This window comes from Silene latifolia, chromosome 3 (assembly GCF_048544455.1).
Source record: "Silene latifolia isolate original U9 population chromosome 3, ASM4854445v1, whole genome shotgun sequence".
NCBI lineage: Eukaryota > Viridiplantae > Streptophyta > Magnoliopsida > Caryophyllales > Caryophyllaceae > Silene > Silene latifolia.
In genome coordinates, this window is record NC_133528.1 from 50,651,936 (window position 1) to 50,672,774 (window position 20,839).

General features: G+C 43.4%; 1 long non-coding RNA gene across 1 annotated transcript; it reads left to right on the forward strand.

Annotated features, from left to right (window-relative positions):
* Positions 1 to 1,913: 1,913 nt before the first annotated feature.
* LOC141647634 (uncharacterized) lies at positions 1,914 to 20,562 on the forward strand. Its single transcript, XR_012545783.1, has 3 exons — positions 1,914 to 4,832; positions 19,354 to 19,776; positions 19,888 to 20,562. It is a non-coding gene; the product is annotated as an uncharacterized LOC141647634 (long non-coding RNA).
* The last annotated feature ends 277 nt before the right edge of the window (positions 20,563 to 20,839 follow it).

The following is a 20,839-nucleotide window of genomic DNA, read 5'->3' on the forward strand; positions in this document are numbered from 1 at the left end:
TCACCTAACTCATAAATCTATTGTTATTAATATGAAAACTTAATTGTTTGATTGTTTAACGTTTTCATCTACTTAATCTTAATGATCAACCAAAATTAATACTAATAATTATACTACCTAGCATTAAAATCTTTATAATACAACTAAAAAAATGTAATATAAAACAATATATAGAGGGATAACACAAAACATTTTAAAGTTTGTATTCATATTTCATTCGCTTTATTATGAACCCTCCTTTGAATATTTTAAGAAGTGAATTTGGTGTTTGATGACTTTAACTTTTGTTCTAATTTTATCTTTTGCACACTCAGAGAACGTATGCGAAGTCAAATGTCAAGTCCACAATTTTTCATTTTTCAAGTATAATATTATATTTTAAATTTATAATATGTTATCAAATAAACATTACATTTATTTTTATTTATATGAATGGTTAAGTTCGACTCTAATTGTAATACCCCCAGTTAGGAAACACTCGGTCGAGTAAGGAAGTGTACTCCACCGAGTACTCCACACTCGACCGAGTGTGGTGGACCGAGTGCGTTCTGGGTTTAACCCTGGTCTTGACTAGGTGACACTCGACTGAATGCTCCGGTTCAGACCCAAAAATGCGAGTTTCGGTTCCGTGTTGCTATATATATATATATATATATATATATATATATATATATATATATATCCGTGAATAGTATTTTGCCTCTTTTTACGAACCCTAAAACACTCTCTAACTCCCTCAAACCCTCTCTAAACCTTACCTATCATCTTTCAAGGAGATTTAGCTAGGGATTTGAAAATTCAACATCATCCTTATCTTTCCTTTGCCTTTTTCATATTATGAGTCTTTATTTTTTATTTTAATCTTTTTTATTGTTACCTAGACCCTAGAAATTGAGGGAAATTGAGGGTTTTGCTAATTGGGTAAATTAATTCGGGATTTGAGTAATTAGATGATTATATGTATTATATTGTTGTAAAACATGATTGTGATAGAAATTACTTGGTTAATTATAGAAGGGACTTGATGGACTTGAAATTCTTACACGTTGTGCTTTATGGAAGGTTGCTAAAAGTTAGGGTTTTCCCTACTCGATTTCAATATTATGGATTTGTACATGTGTTATGATTGTTGAAATTGCATTATAACATGATAATGGGTAATTGTTGGCAATCTCATACCTATTCAAAAATGAATATTTATAATTTTATTTTTAGATACCTAAATTTATGAACTGTATAACGTACATACTTACAACCTAGTTCGTTGAAAATCATGGATCAAGGTTAGTTTTCTAATGTCCCTTCTAATTGTATTTGGGTTAACTTAATTCAAGTCTACATTGATTCTTGGTATTGATTTCATTATCGAAATCATTAAAGTAATCTTTCCTGAACCGAAATCGACCCTACCCACAATAAGCTAACCCAAACCTGTGTTCACCCGACACAACTCAAACTCGAGATAAAACCGTCCCGCTTTGATCGGATCCATAACCTATCTGAGTGACCCGATTGCCAACATACAGCAGAAGAATTTGATACATACTCAAAAAGAGAAAACGAGGGGTGACTGGTAGGCCTGAGGAGTGACGACCCCAGGTTTGCAACAAGCGTCAGGTAAAATTAACTTCTTTTAACAATGGTGCCTACTCATTTCAGTGTCAAATACTCTGCTTGTTACGTTTATGTGCACGGTTTTTGTAGTTTCTTATTTCGTCAATTGTAATTGTTTCTTTGATGTTAATCATAGTTGTAGGATTACTTTGACCTAATTTTTATAGTTTATTGTATTGTGAGTATTATTTTGTTTCATTAATTTGTTGTTGAATTTTGATGTAATGCTGTGAGTGCAGTGTCGTGTTGCATGAGTGTGAATAAGTGTGTTAAGCGTCGTCGGCTTTTCTTTCATGGTAAACACGATTTAGAGAGAAAGGAGGAAGGGGCAAAGTTGGAAATATGATGGAAAAAATACGGAGACGAAAACGATTTTGAGTGAAAGTGAGGGAGATAGGACGAAGGAGCAAAGTTTGAAATATTATGAAAAGGGCAACAATGTAAAAGAAAAGACGAATTCATTTAATAATTGGGTTTGTAGCTATGATCAATAAGAGGAGGGAAAATGTTTGTAATAAGGCTAATCAGATGATTAGTCACGCAGTGCTTGACGAATTGCTGAATCTGTAAGTTACGAATTAGATAATACTCATAATAACTAAGCAGGAAATTAGGAGAGCAATGTAGGTGCTTAACTTGTATGATCGAGATACAAAGTTAATTGCTTCATTTTTCAGAAGCGCCCAAGTTTATGGTTGAAAGTTATTTCAATACATTTTCGTGTGTCTAGTCATGGTTACCAGATTCACTCAGTAGTGTTAGTGTAATAGTGTCTCATCTTGGTTACCATATTCAGTCCCGTAGTGTTGGTTTCAAACTTTCATCATGGTTATCATGGTAGTTAGTAACTCACTACCCTATGATTCAGGAATTGATTTGCCTTTATTTGCAAATTCAGATGCCCAAATTCATGAATTCACTCAAATTTGTGTTAATTCGCCATAATTAGCAAATTAGGAGTGTTGTAACCGGTGAAAAATAGGGAACTTTGAGGTTTAATACTTTAATTGTGACTAAAAGTCATACTTGGAATGTTTAATACACAAACAAAGTAATAAAAAATTCATTTAGATATAGTAATACTTTAATTGGGGTAATGTTGTTATTGTTGTATGAAGATACTAAGTATTTCATTTTTATTTAAGATAACTTTTTTATATCAAAATAAATTGGCTCATAATCAGTTAGTTTATCATGATTTTCCTTGTAAAGATGTTTTCCTGAGTGTAATCTCTCATTTAATTCCTTAATCAATATCAAGCGTATTAACATTAAGAATTCACATTTTATGTTTATTTTAAATACTCCCAGTGTATTGAATAGTCTATCAAGGGCCTATTGCGATATTCGCAAGTATTCATATTGGGGATGTTACGAAATTGGTAAGAATACTGTCGTACTAGTTGATACGTTTGCGTTATTTGGTTAAGTTTGGTGGTGATTACTTTGGCCATGAGGAGATTAGATGATGGCGCTGCTTTTGCACTTATTAATGAGAAAATGAGAGAGATAGAGGCGCTAAGTGCTCAGGCTGTATATCTTGAAATGTTTACTTTAATATATTGAAAACAGATTTTCTGGCTCTTTTCTTTTTGTTTCGTGCCAAAGTGCATGACTAATCTACCCAGAGGCAACTGTGCAATTCAATAACGATATGTACTGGTGCAATGCTGTAACCTAGAAAGTAGAAAGTAGCTGACCAGGAAGAGTAGAAAAAAAATGGTGGCTAGTAGGGGAACAAGAGATGAGAGGGAGAACTGGAGGCGTTGACTGTGACGTTTTCAACCAAGTTCTAATTTTTTTATTGATAGTTTTTCTTCAGTCGTTTTTGCTTGTTGAACGTTGCATTCTTTAGCTTATTGAGGATTTGAAGCTTGCATTGTTTTTTCTAAGAAGTGGAGCTTACTTCTGCACTTGGGATTTACTGTGCCAGTTTTAATGAGCAAATGGGCTTAGTGGTTTACTCTACTGTTTCGGCTTTTGTTGATTAATTTTCGATATGTAAAATGCATTAGTGAGTGGTAATAATGAATAAATTTGGGGATCACAAGGTAAAGGTAATGCTTTGAACTTTCATTCTTTTGTTGTTGGTCTATCTCATTTGTTCTAATTTGTGTTTCTCTCAGCTAGAGTCATCTCATCTTTCTGTTTTTTTCCCCTTTTCACATCCATCCATATCCTGCTTTTCTTTTTCAATTGTAAGACTTTCTAAATCTATTTCCGTGCTCATTCCTTCTTTAGATCTCTGGTATGTCATTCTTATGATTCTACTTATGACGTTTATGTTCGTTGGTCGATCAATCGGTTAATCTGTTCTGTTTCATTTGTTTAATCTAAATAATTCAGCGGTATTTGGCGTTGGAAGTGCATTCGAGTGTGCAACATTATGTATAGGCTGCAATGGATGAGATAGCAATAATAAAACAAATGCATGGAGACCATGAGAATCAGAAGTGTGCTGTGATTTGTGAAGCTTTCCACATTCTCGTCCGAATGGGTAGCATGTTTGCGCGGTCTTGGAGTATTTGGATGACAATGTTTTGACATTATCAAAATACTGATCCTAAGTGAAGGAGATATGCTATTGTATCCTACTTGGCTTGGATTATTTGCATAAGGGTTGTCAATTATACAAACTGATTTGAAGCTGCAGAGTATTCTGCTATTGTCAAGGATACAGTTGTGTACGGACTAAGGACCCAAGAAAGTCTGGTGCTTCCCGTATTATTCCTAATCGTGGACAGTATAAAATTTGAGTCAGGGAGCAAAGATGGTAACCTCTTGAATGATAATTTGACGCAATAGTGGATGGCTAAACGTGCCACCAAATAGTTTACGTGAAAGAAGCTTCTGCAAAGTCAGCACAAGATCTTAAAGGGTCAAAAAACAAAGTGTATCTTTTATCGCGGTAAAAAGTAACTCCAAGTGAATGTTTCTAACATTGTGAATAGATCATCGGATCTAATATTGTGAAGGGGACTAGTGGGGGAACTTCAGTTCATAAAAGAGGTAGTTCTTGAAAGGTGAAAATTGTTGGAGTCTCTGGACTTCAAGCGCAAGTTGGTTGAACTTGGAAATGCTTTTTTGGACATACAAAAAGCTGAGAAACACTATTCAAACTAGGCATTGTTGGTGCCCTGGAGTGATTCCTGGATCAAAATATTCTACCTCTGCTCGCCAATGGTGATGTTCTCTGTGACCCTCATGATAGGGATGAGGTATATCTTTCATGCTTCATGGATTTCTATATAGGCTTAATGTTTTGCCGTAGTTAGAAATCTTGGGTTGGAGTTTATTTAGTCTATTCTTGCTTGATTTGATTGCTAATTTTACGATAGAGTACAAGGAAGAAAATTTGCCTCAGGTTCAGGTTGTCAGTAACTCCGCCTGTGAGTATTTTCGGGCATTCGCTGCCGGTCCCAAGCCTGGATAAAGGAGGAGGGTTGCGGTAGGTCTGTGGCAGCCAGCATAAAAACTTAGTCACATTTTATGGACATGAATCTGAATTTGAACATCGTTGGGGCGTCTCCTCAGAAGCGACGCGCTGCACTTCTTAGACCCGGGTGTAGTGATAAGTATGTGAGGGTTGCTAGGTCGTCGCCCGGAAGCGACGCGCCATCTTTACAACTGGGGGTGGTGTCAAATAGGCAAGGGTGCGCTACATCTTCTAGACCCGGGTGTAGTGAAAAATATGCAAGGGTTGTTAGGTCGTCGCCCAAAAGCGGCGCGCCACCTCGAAGTATGGGCGTGGTGTCAAATAGGTTTGGATCTAGGAAGCATGGTCAAAAGCGGGTAAAGAAATCAGGACATGACTTTAGGAAGGGTAGTAGGTTACGTTTTGGTACTTGGAAGGTTGGCTCTTTGACAGGGAGATTAGCTGAGGTAGGGGAGGTTATGAAAAGGAGGAGAGTGCATATAATGTGTCTACAAGAGACAAAGTGGGTCGGAGATAAAGCAAGGGTGATAGCGCCTTGGGGTTATAAGCTTTGGTACACGGGTAAAGACAAAAGTCGTAATGGAGTGGGTATTGTCATTGATAAAGATTACATTGATGATGTGGTAGAAGTATCGAGAAAGAGTGATAGGATTATGAGCATTAAGCTTGTAGTCGGGGATGAGGTGGTGACGGTTATAAGTGCTTACGCACTGCTTACGCACCTCAAGTAGGTTTGGATGCTTCTTTTCGACGAGCCTTCTGGGAAGATTTGGAAGATGTTGTAGAACGAGTCCTTATTGGAGAGAAATTGATCATTGGTGGTGACCTCAATGGGCATGTGGGTACTAGTCGAGTTGGCTTTGAGAACATTCATGGGGGTTTTGGGTTCGGGGAGAGAAATGAAGCAGGAAGTGACATATTGGATTTTGCTTTGGCATATGACTTGGGTATAATGAACACTTGGTTCGATAAAAGACATTCTCATTTGGTGACTTATAGAAATGGAGGTAATGCTAGTCAAATTGACTTCCTTTTGGTAAGGAATGTGTGGAGGAAAGTGCCGCAACACAACATAGACTAGTGGTTCTTGATTTTCGGGGTAAGAGAGACTTGAGGAAGAGAAAGATAATCGGTGAGGCACGAATCAAGTGGTGGAAGCTATAAGGGGGAAACCAACAAGCGTTTTTGGATAAGGTTGGAAGTAGCGATATTTGGTCGGATTGCGAGGAGAAAGATATTGATGCAACGTGGGATAAATTGGAGCATGTTGTAAAGGATTTGGCGAGGGAGGTGTTAGGGGAATCTAAAGGGAATAGACCATCAAGTAAGGACACATCTTGGTGGAACGACGTGGTGAGACAAGCGATAAAGACTAAACGTGAATGCTATAAGGTTCTGGGGAAATGCATGAGTGATGAGAACTTTGAAAAGTACAAGGAGGCTAGACGAGCCGTTAAAAAGGCCGTACGGGATGCGAGGGCAAAAGTTAACCAAGAAGTGTATACCAGGTTTGGCACGAGAGAAGGAGAGAAGGATATCTATAAACTTGCTCGCATAAGAGACCGAAAGACGAGAGATATTGGGAGAGTTTGGTGTGTGAAAGATATGGACGACAAGGTTCTGGTTCAGGATAACGAAATAAAGGCTAGATGGAGTTCTTACTTTGATAATTTATTCAATGGACATCAGGAACAAGGTTTTGGGGATGTAGAGGTAACACCAAGCATGGTTAATCGGGAATTTGTGCGTAGAATACAAAAGAGTGAAGTTAGAAAGGCGTTAAGGAAGATGGGGTCAAAGAAAGCAGAGGGACCGGATGGTATACCCATAGAAGTGTGGAGGTGCTTCGGGGAGAAAGGGATCGAATGGGTAACCATGCTCTTCAACAAGATTTGGAGGAGCAACAAGATGCCATCGGCTTGGAGGAGAAGCACTCTTGTCCCTTTGTACAAGAATAAAGGTGATGTTCAAGAGTGTTCCAATTATCGGGGAATTAAATTTATGAGTCATACGATGAAGTTATGGGAGCGGGTAATCGAGCAGAGGCTTAGGAGATGTGTAGACATCTCGGAAAACTAATTTGGATTTATGCCCGGGAGATCGACTATGGATGCGATTTTTATCATGAGACAGTTGATGGAATACCATCGGGACAAGAAGAAGGACTTACATATGGTTTTTATTGACTTGGAAAAGGCATATGATAGAGTACCAAGAGAAGTACTTTGGTGGGCTTTGGCGAGAAATGGTGTGTCGCGAAAATATATTGACCTCATAAAGGACATGTATGAGGGGGCTAGTGCAAGTGTTCACACTAATGTTGGGAGAACGGAAGAATTTCCTATTACCATCGGGGTGCATCAAGGTTCCGCTCTTAGTCCTTTTCTCTTTGCTATAGTTATGGATGAGTTGACAAGGGATATTCAGGACGACATCCCTTGGTGTATGATGTTTGCTGATGATATTGTGCTGATTGATGAGACAAAAGAGGGGGTGGAGAGAAAGTTGGAATTGTGGAGGCAGACTTTAGAGACTCGTGGGTTCAGGCTCAGCAGGAGTAAGACTGAGTATTTGAGGTTTCAGTTCACTAAGGTGGCGGGGTTGAGATCGACAGAGGCAGGGGGTATTATTTTCGATGGGAATGTTGTTGAGGGTTCTGATTTCTTCAGATATCTAGGATCTATTATTCAAAAAAATGGGGAGTTAGACGGAGATGTGGCTCACATAATTAAAGCGGGATGGTTGAAATGGAAGAGTGCTTCAGGGTTTCTATGCGATAAAGATATGCCCCAAAGATTAAAGGGAAAATTTTATCGCACGGCAATTAGGCCTGCCCTACTTTACGGCTCCGAGTGTTGGGTCGTGAAGCATTGTCATATTCAAAAGATGAGCGTGGCGGAGATGCGCATGTTGAGGTGGATGTGCGGACATACAAGGAAAGATCGGTTAAGGAATGAGGTGATTAGGGAAAAGGTAAAAGTGGCGCCAATAGAGGACAAGATGATGGAAAACCGACTAAGATGGTTTGGCCATGTGAGAAGGAGACCTATGGACGCACCAGTTAGGAGGCTGGAGACTTGGAGAACAGAAAAGGTCCCTAGAGGCAGAGGAAGACCGAGACAGACATGGTTGAGAGTGATAAAGCACGATATGAGAGTTCTGGGGCTTGAGGAGAGTATGGTGACGGAGAGGGCACAATGGAGGGAAAGGATACATGTGGATTTTTAGTATTTGATGTTTTTTGACAGACTTAGTGTTTTTTTATTTAATTTAAAGAAATTAATTTATTTATTTTTCTCCTCTTTATTACACTTTTTCACCAACCACTTTCTTATAGATTTTATCTGGTTCATTCCGGATCCTTAATTATGTTTCGGTTTTTAAAAATCGTTTTAATCTTTTCTCTCGATTTAAATTTTAAGTTTTTATAAAAGAAAGACGGAATTCGATTTTAAAACCCCTAAGTTCACCTTGACTTTCCATTACATTTTCGTTCTTCCTTTTTGTTTTTCATCTTCCCTTTTTTTATTCGCATTTTGAGGCGTGCGTTCACCCATGGACGGTTCGAAAAGATGATTCATGTCAGCCGACCCCAAATCATTTTGGGACTAAGGCTTTGATGTTGTTGTTGTTGTTGTTGTTGTTCAGGTTGTCAGTAAACTCCATTGCGTCAATACAATAAGAAATGGAAGGGAGAGAGGAAATATATATTGTTACTGTATCTTACGGAGTATTACTTATGCAACTTCATGATGTGTCGTGTGGATTCCATTTCTGAGTAAAATAACTGATGGGGCATATTCTGCACCGCTGACCAAGTCAACATATTGAGCAAGGTCAAAGATATCCACAGCAAGTCAACGACTTAGATAGCCTAGCCGATGCAGCCCATCGGCCGGTCAGCCTGGGTCTCGGCATGACAACCTGCCAGCCGGGACACATACCCGCGTACTCATATCCAAGACCCCTCGGCGGTGAGTCAACAGGGCCCGCCGGCCTGCCATAGAAACCTCGGCCGAGGGGTAGATCAGTCTTTCCACCTGCTAGCCACTTGGCCACTTGGCCACTACGTGACAAAAGGTGAAAGCCTATAAATACTCCTCAAACTTCATTGAGGAAAGGATCCAACAAATACACAACTAAACCTAAATACACTATTCATCTGGTAATATCTTCCTTATCTCTCTACAATATACATTCAGCCAAGTAACAACTTATCCTTTAAGTTTACTGACTTGAGCGTCGGAGTGAGTACGCTTGGCACAAAGCCAAGCCCTCAGTTCGTTCATTGTTGCAGGAGAGGCCGAGAGGAACGATTAAGACCAAAGGAGAATCCAACTCAAGACATCATTCAACAAGCCACGGGTGGTAATTATACTTGCTCTGGAATTACACCCAGAACAATTGGCGCCGTCTGTGGGGAAAGATACTAGAAGCTAGTCACATTCATTCCAAAAAAAAAAAAAAAAAAAAAAAAAAAAAAAAAAAAAACAACAAAAACCCACCCAAAAAGCTAAGAAGATGTCAAAACAACAAGACGCAGTCGTGACCGACGAAACCGCATTCTACCACGATGATACTTTCAACAATTCTGGAGTCGTGCAGCCCTCCACCGGCGGAGTAATCCAACCGGAGTTCGGGATGCCAATAATGCCGGACACGCCGCGCCCGCCAACCAACTGTGTCACCATCATGGGACATGTGGTTGACATAGCAAAACTGAAAATGGTCCTGGACCTAATTAGTAATACGCCTGCTCACACTGTCACGCCGACAAGAGCGGCGGAAACCGCCCAGGAGACCAGAGCCCAAAACGTGACTCCGAGAAATTTGAACGGAGCACTGGGAGAAGCCGACCCGGCCAAGTCGCGGGGAGCCCAAAGTGGGCGTGGTAGACCTAAGTCCTTCCCGCACTCATGGGAGGACAGCGTCCCCGCAACACGAACGAGGCTTACCCCAAAGGAACCGGAGGAGTCCGACTCAAAGATAGTTGGAGAAGAAGTCCGAGTCGAAGAAGAAGTCCTTCCCGCTACGAGGAGAGGAGCCGGATTAGGAATGCGAGGAGCCGATCGCCGCGTGTCGTTCGACACGTGGTCAGACAGCCCCTCAACGCCTACGTCCTAGAAGTCCAGGTGCCAACTAAGCTCAAGTTGCCACCCCTATCATACAAAGGAGATAGTGATCCAGCCGACCACGCTGAGGCTTTCGAGTCTTACATGTCGGTATGGGAGCAGCCCGATGAGGTCTGGTGCCGAGTCTTCCCAACAACTTTGCATGGGATGGCTCAAAGTTGGTACAAAGGGCTTCCCGACGGCTCGGTATACTACTACGCCGACCTAAGAGACGCCTTTCTAGCCCAAAGACTCTTGCAACAAGAGAAGGGCCGTGGAGACATCGGACCTCCTAACTATCAAACGGGAAGGGGGCGAGTCTCTACGAAGCTATGTGAAGAGGTTCGATGGAAAGGTCCAGCAGATTCGAGAAATTAATCCCGAATTGGCGGCCTTCACGGCGATGAAGGGCCTCCCAAGGGGAGACTTAAAAATGAGCTCATCAAGTGCGGAGGCCTAAGCTTGGATGCCGCCAGGAGGATGGCCGACCAGGCCATCAAGGTAGAAGACTATCACAAGACATGGGTCGGCCCCCGGCGAGGCCGAGCCCTCCGAAAAAGAAGAGCCACCGGGAGGACAACCCGGATGAAAGACGCCGTGACAACAACGGGTCACGGTCCGATGAAAGACGCCGTGAGAATAATAGGTCACGGTCGGACAAGTCTGCCAGGAAACAAGACTCGACAGGCGCCGGGTGGAGTTCGGGAACGTACCACCAGAGGCGGTATAGTGATAAAACCCCTCTCGTCGTATCAGCCGCCGAGGTCTTCGCCCTGAGCAAAAACGAGGGCCAGAAGTGGGAGAGACCCCCCAAGCCAAAAAGTGACGGTGACACGAGCCAAGATCGTGAGTACCACGGCCACACCGCCATCTAACCAACGATCGCCGCATCTCGAAGAATGCCATTGAAGAGCTGATCCGGAAGGGGAGCCTCGGCAAGTACGTTGCCAAAGGCCAAAAGACTGACGCCGACAGTTCAGGTAAGAAATCCGTCTTCGAACGGATAGGAGTGATCCATGTTGTCATCGGGGGCAACGAGAACGGAGGGTCCGCTCATGGGCACAAACGGCACCTGAACGAGCTATATCAGGCCATCAACTTTGTGCCCAACACAGCGATCCCTGCTTCCAACATCCCCGATATAACCATTATAAGGAAGGACTACGAAGGAGTCATCGCTCCTCACAGGGACCCACTTGTAGTCAATTTGGACATATCCAACCACCTAGTCAAGAGGTGCCTGATTGACACAGCGCATACACGAACATCATGTTGGGAGTGCTTCCTCGGCCTCTACCGAAAGTCAAGGACTTGAGCCCCGCACCAACCCACTATACGACTTCTCCGGGGCCGGCCTGGTACCACTAGGATCAATCGACTCCGGTGACATTCGGCGAAAAGAATGCGGCTAAAAATGTCCTAGCTGAGTTCGTGGTCATTGACGGCTCGTCCGCCTATAACGTTCTCATAGGCCGAGTCACCCTGAGTGAGGCTGACGCAGTGATGTCCATCCGGGCCCTAACACTGATGTATGTCTCGGACCGGGGGGAAGCGCATAAGCTCGTCTCCAAAGACGAGAATGACGAGGTGGTCAACGTCCGGATAGCCGCCGAGGATGCAACATGCAATCCCTCAAAGTGGCAAAGAAATCGGAAAAAGGGAAAAGCCTATCCTTACAACAGAGGACGACCTCATGGATGTAACTAGCGGCCGACTAGGACGGTGTGCCTTTGATAGGCCATTAGACGCCGGTAATCTCGGGAATACTCTATGTAGCGGCGGAGGTGTCCAAAACAGTTGTGGGCACCCCGGCGCATGTTTTTACCTAATGAAAAATCGTCCAAGTCTTCCATCAAAATGTTCATTTTCCCCTAGTCACTAGGAAAAAGCAGACGCCACCACATCGTCATACCGACAAGAGCGGTAGTCTTTATCGAAGCGATGTCGGCTCACACCGTCATACCGACAAGAGCTAGCGGTCTCCATGAAGAAATAGCGCGCCGTCGCATCACCCCAAGTAGTAGACGCCACGGCAGTCACCCCAAGAGGTTTGACGCCGTCGCAGACACTCCAAGTGGTAGACGCCACGGCAGTCTCCATGAAGAAATAGGCGCCGTCGCAGATCACCCAAGTAGTAGACGCCACAGCGATCACCCCAAGAGGTTTGACGCCGTCGCAGTCACTCCAAGTGGTAGACGCCACGGCAGTCTACATGAAGAAATAGGCGCCGTCGCAGTCACCCCAAGTAGTAGACGCCACGACAGTCACCCCAAGAGGTTTGACGCCGTCGCAGTCACTCCAAGTGGTAGACGCCACGGCAGTCTCCATGAAGAAATAGGCGCCGTCGCAGTCACCCCAAGTAGTAGACGCCACGGCGATACCCAAGAGGTTTGACGCCGTCGCAGTCACTCCAAGTGGTAGACGCCACGGCAGTCTCCATGAAGAAATAGGCGCCGTCGCAGTCACTCCAAGTAGTAGACGCCACGACAGTCACCCCAAGAGGTTTGACGCCGTCGTAGTCACTCCAAGTGGTGGACGCCACGGCAGTCAATAACAAGAAGCAGATGCTGGCTCACACTGTCACACACCGACAAGAGCGGCAATCACCACCAGGAAGCAGACACCTCGATGGTAACGACCAGCGCAGGTGATACTCGCAAAGCGTTCAAAATGCCTCAGAAGCGTTAACACGATTGAGATACGCACTCTAGACCGCCTCGGCCAAGCCGAGGCGGAAACAAAAGAGACACTCAATTAATAACGTAATGAGACAACCCAGACGAAGACATAGACGCTAAAGTACAATTGAGACGCTCAAATACTAGCGCAAGAAAAAGAAATGAGGTAAAAACCTCGGCCAGGCCGGAGGCAGAAGAAACGAACTCTTATTAAAAATGTTCAACGAATTACAAGAAATTACAAGGATAAGCCAAAAGACAAAAGGCTACAGATACCATCTCCCTATGTCCGTTGTTGCTCGCCATCAGCAGCGGCAGCGGCACCTTCTTCGATGGGCAACCCAGCAGTTCCCTTAGCAGCCTCAGCTTCAGCGGCCTCAGCCTTAGCCTCGGCAGCCTCAGCTGTCCTTGCCCGATCGGCTTCCTCCTTAGCCGCTTTAGCCTTCTCAGCAAGAGCTGCCTTCTCCGCGGCCGCCTCCTTCTCTATCTTCGCCCTCACCGCCTCCTTGGCCTTCTCCGCCACGGCTTTCTCCTTGGCTTCAAGCTTGTCATCAAGCAGCTCGTCATATCTGCCCCACGGAAAGGAACCATCAAGAGGGAAGAGCTCCCCAATCACTTCCCTAGCAGCTCCTTCGGCCAAATCCCAATTCAAAGACACATGTTAGGGAGCATGACGGTTTGGAGCATCTCAATGTCCTTCTCCTTTTGCCTGGTGACGGCCTCTTTGCTCCGAATCACCTCCGCCCGGGCCTTAAATAGGTCCCCGGATTCGTTCCTCTCGCTGGAGGTAGAGGTCGGCGTGCCTCCGAACAAGTTTACACTTCTCCAAAGCCTTCGCAGCCTTCGCACTTCGTGCGCCGCGGCCTCGGCCTTGGCTCTCAAAGAAGGACCTCCTTTTCAGCGTCCCGCCTCGAGTTTTCTTTTCACCAAGAGCGCCTTCTCAAAGATCTCCCTAAGCCTCTCGCTCATTGAGAAGATCCGGCTTCGCCTTCGCGGCCACCTTCTTAGTGGCATTAAGCTCAAAAGCGGATTGAGCCACGACTTTCTCCCGCTCCGTGATACGAGCACCGGAAGATCGTTCCACCTCGCCAGCCTCCTTGATCGCTCCGTGCCTTCCTCTATAAGTCGGGAGACGGAAACCTTTCGGGATGAGGGAACAAAGTGGTGACATTTTGATCACCGGCTGTAGGCGGGAGAGGGAAGCCTTCTGGGATGAAGAGACAGTGGTGACATTTTGATCACCAGCCTGTAGCTGGGAGAGGGAAGCCTTCTGGGATGAAGAGTTCACGGTGACGTCTTGATCACCAGCCCGCACAGAATTCCCCTCCGCTTGCTGCCCAACAAGAGCGGCGGACGACTGCGGCTGATCTACAAAATTTAAAGTAAGCATCAGTATCAACATACACAGACATGCCGGAGAGCCTGTCACCGGCAGCGCTTAAGGAACCGGCTAAGTCTGAGCCACAGGATAGATCAATACCGTGCTTGGCCTTCTTGGCCGAAGGGCGCATTTCCTCGTCGTGGCGGCAACGGCAGCAGAAAGGCCGTCCTTTCTTTTTTTTACGGACAAGGGGCGACCCCTCCTCTTCATCGGAGTCATCCCCATTGGAGATATAAACGATCTCCACCGTCTCCTTCTGAACAGGGGGGATGGAAGGCGGAGCCGATGTCGACGCCATCACCGCCGAAGGCTTTGTTTTTCGCGTGCGGCGCGGCATGTTACTTACAACCCTCGCCTGGGCCTCCACCACATTCAAGCTTTTCAGCTGCTGATCCATAAGATCATTCGGCGACGTCCTGCGGTCATGGGCTAGAGCCTTGGGATGCAAGTTGGCAACAGTTTTATCTTTGTGCAGCCCCATTCTCCGGAGGATATCCTCAGACAGGTCCGGTCCAAAGTGGCCTGCGAAAGAGACAAAGCAAGAGTTAAGTAGAAGAAATAAATCAAAGTTCGAGACACAATGAGAACGGTGATGGGCCTCACACCGACCCCACTCACCCTGCGCTAGGGCCGGTATGAGGCCGACATGGCAAAGCGGCTCATCCTGAAGAATGATCTGCGTTGGGGGGATCCATCTTTTCGGCAGCCCACTCTTGTCCAACTCAAAAGCCTCATCGCGCCTTCTCGTCCTCCTTAAGAAGGACCTTGCTGGCATCCATTTTAAGCTTCTTCCGGCTGACCCATCTGTCATGCTCCGCCTTAGTCTCACACCGCAAATTCACTTGGTGCTGAAAGGAGAGGGGCAGCGGATAGTCATCCGGCACCTTAACATACACCCACCGATTTCTCCAGTCTTTGCAAGAAGTAAGTTTGTCAACAGAGACATAACCTTTCTCCGTGTGCACATTGTACCAACCGACGCGGCCAGAGATTGATTACCGGAGATAATGAAGCCGGCGGAATAAATTTACCGTCGGGGCCTCCCCCTTGAAGAGACAAAGCCACACAAAGCCGACTATCGTCCTCATGGCCAACGGATGCAGTTGGGCCACAGCGACGTTCATAGCTTTAATGATGGCCATGACGTACTCATTCAGCGGAAACCGGAGCCCGTACTCCAAATGTCGCATGTATACGCCGGTATGGCCCGGCGGAGGGCAACAGACGGCCTGGCCCTCCTCAGGGATAACAATCTTGTATCCCCTGCCAAAGAAGAAGTGACCCTCGAAAAATTTCTCACCAGAACAACTGGCAAACTTATGTGTCCAAGCTCGGTCAACGCGTATCTTGCAGACGTCACCGTGATCCATAACGTACCGCCTCACCTCTTTGGGACGAGCCTCTTCAGCATCATCACCAAAATCGTCTGCGTCATCATCGACATCAGAGTCATCCTCCCATTCCTCCAAAATTCGAGGATCGACTTCAGGAGAAGGAGACCTAGGGCCCCTGTGCCTTATCGGAGGGCGTCCAACTTCTCCTCCTCATCAAGGCGCGACGGGGAACCCCCCCGCGTCGGTTTGCTAGGCCCGGCATCAGCAGAAGACATGTTTACAATAATAATTTACAGAGTTAAGAAATTGGAAAGTTTGTTTACCTTGAAGAAAAACACCACGTGAGTAACAACTCGAAAATTAGAAGACAATGAAACCCTTGAAAGTTTAGAGAAAATTTTGGAGAATGAAATTGGTGGCCAATTTCACGGGATAACTGCCCTATTTATAGGGAAAAGCCCATAAAGAAGGACCAATAAGCGAACAACCCATGAGGCGTCAACCAATCAGCATGCAGACACGTGTCGGGCATGCAATTACGGAATGTCAATCGTCGCAACAGTTAGACGTCAATCAATGCAACAGTAACCAAGCGTCTTCAACACGCCTATTCATATCTCCTTGCCTATTCACCTTCCTCAACAAATTCCCAAGCATCTGTTCTCCGCCGGCCACATGGTCAACCAAGCTAAGTAGCGCCGACCGGGGGCAATCAAAAACAATCGGCACACTCAATCCTGGTCTCGGCCAGCGTCACTTTCTTTTCCACATCGGATGCCCTTTACACATCCATGTGGAGGGGGGATATGGTACGGCCTAAGAAAGACCAGGCCGAGGTAAAAGAAGCCGCCGCAGAAGAAGCCGATGCAGAAATTTTCCGCAAATTACTTACGCAGAATATACGCTCAAACGTACATCGGAGCCCATACCACGGCATAGACTACGCTGGGGCAAATTGATGGGGCATATTCGCACCACGACCAAGTCAACATATTGAGCAAGGTCAAAGATATCCACAAACAAGTCAACGACTTAGATAGCCTAGCCGATGCGGCCCATCGGCCGGTCACCGGGTCTCGGATGACAACCCGCCAAATGGGACACATACCCGCGTACTCATATCCAAGACCCCTCGGCGGTGAGTCAACAGGCCCGCCGACCGCCATAGAAACCTCGGCCGAGGGGTAGATCGTCTTTCCACCGCTAGCCACTTGGCCACTTGGCACCACGTGACAAAAGGTGAAAGCCTATAAATACTCCTCAAACTTCATTGAGGAAAGGATCCAACAAATACACAACTAAACCTAAATACACTATTCATCTGGTAATATCTTCCTTATCTCTCTACAATATACATTCAGCCAAGTAACAACTTATCCTTTAAGTTTACTGACTTGAGCGTCGGAGTGAGTACGCTTGGCACAAAGCCAAGCCCTCAGTTCGTTCATTGTTGCAGGAGAGGCCGAGAGGAACGATTAAGACCAAAGAAGAATCCAACTCAAGACATCATTCAACAAGCCACGGGTGGTAACTATACTTGCTCTGGAATTACACCCGGAACAATAACAAAACCTAATTATTTTGTGCTCCTCGCATAATTTTATTCAGTACATTATTGTTCTAAAATCGAGTAATTACCATGAGCGTAATTGTTCTAAATCAAATACTGAGTATTAATCACGATCCTTAATCAACTCCATAATGTTTCCTAGTTTAGTTGGCTAATACTCGTATCTTTTTCTATTAGAATAATATTGAGTTGCTGTTATTACTTGTGTACGTTTAGGGCCGTGTATTCAGGTTAAAGTGGAACGCCACTATCGATAAATTGTTGACTGGGTTGCAGCCTAACATATTTTAGCAAGTGAATATTTCTGTGGTTCGGTTGAGGAGCATACTAGTAGCCTAGTAGGAGTAGGGACCAATTCAACCTCAAAATAACAGGATAGGGGACTAATAGAGAGAAACATGCAAAAAGATGGAGATGTGTAGGTGATGTTCTGGTTCGATAATATCATCGACGTAAGCCAGTAAATAGAATAGGGCAACATTGTTAATGTCAAGTGGTGCACATCCATGGGAGACTACTTACTTATTGGTTCTAAGTTCTTACCTTAGAACATTATATAGTTTCTGACCAATAAACATTACTCAACTTAGTTTTGGGTGGCAATCTTCAGAGTCAAGATTCGCATTCTCGCTTTTAACTCTTGTATCATTCATTTTATGACTGTAATGATTGTTGGGTTCCTTATATTGATGATAACATGCCCATTTGATTTGTGTTATCTTAGTTTACCTTTTCAGGATTAATGATTAATTCAAGCATGGATTAAGAAGTGTTGAAGTTGTTAATCATCCCTTGTATTGAGTCTTAGTGTCATCTAATGTACAAGCGAGAAAGTAGAGTATCTTAGAGTAATAGAAACAGTCAAGTCGACTGTTGCTTTCATTAGTAAACAGCTGCTTGGATTGTTGCCACAATTCGTAAAACTTGAAGCCCTTTTTATCTTTCAAAAACCTTCACGTGTCTCTTGTTTTTCAAAGATAAAACTTCAGATTTTATTAGGAGTAGGTCTTCAATAAAGAGTGGTTTGAATTATTATTAATTTCAAAATATTTCCTCTTTATGCAAATTCAATCCTTTGGTCTTTTAGAAAACAAGAAATGCTTTTTGCCATATTTGTGTTAACTTGTCATCATGTGACTTGTCTTACATCCTTTGTTTTCTGAATTTGCATGAGCTTTTAAGGATATCTTTCAAACACTCTTTCTCTATTCTTGCCTTTGCAAAAGAGTCCTCTTTGGTCCAATTTTTGGGTGGTTGCAAATGCCCTTCACATGTGTGGTCTTTGACCCTTCAAAACCCTAGCAACCCCTTCACTCATCTTCTCTATATAAGACGTGCCTCTCCTTCATAAAATCGCAAGACTTTTCTGAAATAATTTTCCAACTTTGCAAATTGTTTTTAAAGCTTAAAAATCGTGTGTCTTTGCAAAAACGTTTAAAAGTTTCAAGTTGTTACAGTCGTGGCTACTGTTACTTTATAATACTAAACTCTCTTGCTTAAGAATTGTTGATCTTGTAAAAGTTGTCCATCTCTATTCTTTGCTAAGAATATGTTAGTGGAAACTTGATCCTATAACATTCTAAGTGTGTTAGTAGAGTTTAGGACGGAGTAGTCTTTAACTCTTGGCAACCGGAGTAGGTTGCGAGTTAGCTTGTCATAAGAACGGAGTAGTTCTTGTACTAGCTTTACAACCGGAGTAGGTTGGTGTCTTTTATTGTAAGGGTCTTTTAGTAGTCGGAGTAGATCACTAAAAGAAAGCAATAAAAAGGTAGATTGGACGTAGGCACTTGAGTTTCTTGCCGAACCAATTCAAAAATCTCGTGTTCAATTGTTTTACTTTATTTCCGCTGCAATTTACTTTGTTTGTTTGTTTTGCTTTGCTTAACCTTAGAAAGAATAGATTCATCATATCGTCACATTTGGTCCGAATCCGTATTCCATAAACCGAGACAAATAGCTACAATGTAATCAAACGAGTTATTCTTTCATACTTCATAAACATTCATCTTGATATTCGTTTAGTCTTTCAATATTATTCAAGTATCTCTAATCTCTTTTGTTCTCATAACTCACTTTAAATCAATAAAGTTGAAGTTAAAATTTTTAACTAAGACCTAATTCACCCTCCCCTCTTAGGTACTCGAATCCATAAACTCAACAATGATGTTGGAATGTCTGTTGGTTTTGTCCATCTGCCCTGAACGCTCATTTGTAACTCGTCTCTTACAGGATTCCTTGGGCCTTGATGATAACTCGTCCCCACACCTGTTGAAGAAATGTCTTGAATGCCACCTAATCTTAGAGTGATTGATGACAATTTATAGCTTACAAGAAAATGAGATTATTTGCATGGTATCATCCCATGGACGCTTTGGGTTCAGATAAAAAGATGAGAGATATGTCGTGGAGAAAGGAATGAAGCATTGCTATTAGCCTATAGTACAGACTCAAAACTGGCGAACAATTTACATGTTCGCCTAAATCATCATAAACGAGTTAATTAATCCATCCATCCATTCAATTCTAACCCTGAAATATCTTTTTCTCTGCTTAGTATATTCCGAAATTTGTCTACTGCTCGATCTGATGTTTTGTGGGGCTGTGTGTGGGCTTGATGCTGTTTCGTGCATATAGCATACCTTGTTGCTTCCGGTAAAAAGTCTCCACTCCACACTGTTTTCCTATAAAATTAATGTATTGATTACATTATTGTTACCTTTGATTAGCTTTCGATTTGAACACATGGTTATCCTTGTATTGTAGGAAGTTATTACATATCGTTATCAGAATTACACTGTTTAGTGGAGCATGAACAGCAGTTATGGGGCAACTTTCCTTGCTAATTTGGAGCTTGGTTGTTGATGCCTAAGTAAGAACTGAACGGCCAAGAATGATCCTCCAGGAATCTTGGGACCAGCAGCAATATTGCCTCTTCTTTTTCATTTCCGTATTCATGAAAAAATGGCTTCATTTGGTGTGATCTCTTGTTTCCTTTGTTGGCATCGTCGTTCAGTTGCCATCGGAGCATGTAATCATTAAGAGGATGTTAATTTTTTCCTTGTATTATTGAGCCACAAAGCTAATACAAAACCGGGGACAAGGATTTAAACATGCGATTTGTGATAAACGTTTACAGGTAGGTCCCAATCAGTACCATTAGGTCATTAAAACTTTAAATGTAGGAGGATGGCTGAGTATAGTTTCATCTTGATATCATTTATAGGATTCTGCAGCATTCATTCACTTGCATAATTGGCATGAAAAATTTGTAAGATGTACGGACAGTATATTACTAGTAATTTAATTTGTAACGTTTTAGGTAGTGCAGTGAAAACATAATTTTCCATATATTTAATTTCCTAATTCCGATGATCTTTCTCTAGCAAAGGTAATTTGGTACGGAGTATTAATTAACATAGTAGTAGTAAATGTAGTAAAACAAGGAAGAGAAGAAAACACCTTGAATAATTTTCATTAAAATAAAGAATCGATTGTAAAGAACTCTAACTATAAGATATAAATAGGTAATTTTACAACAATTTTTTGAGTTAAAATACGAGTGACCCAGTCCAACTCGAAATGACCTGAAATCCTGAATATATGAGAGAATCAAACAAATAATTCCTAACTAACCCGTTTCGGAGCTGTTTGCAGGACCTAGTGTTATAGAAAGTGAGATGAGGTTGGAATTTTGTACCCCCATTGGCGAGGACTT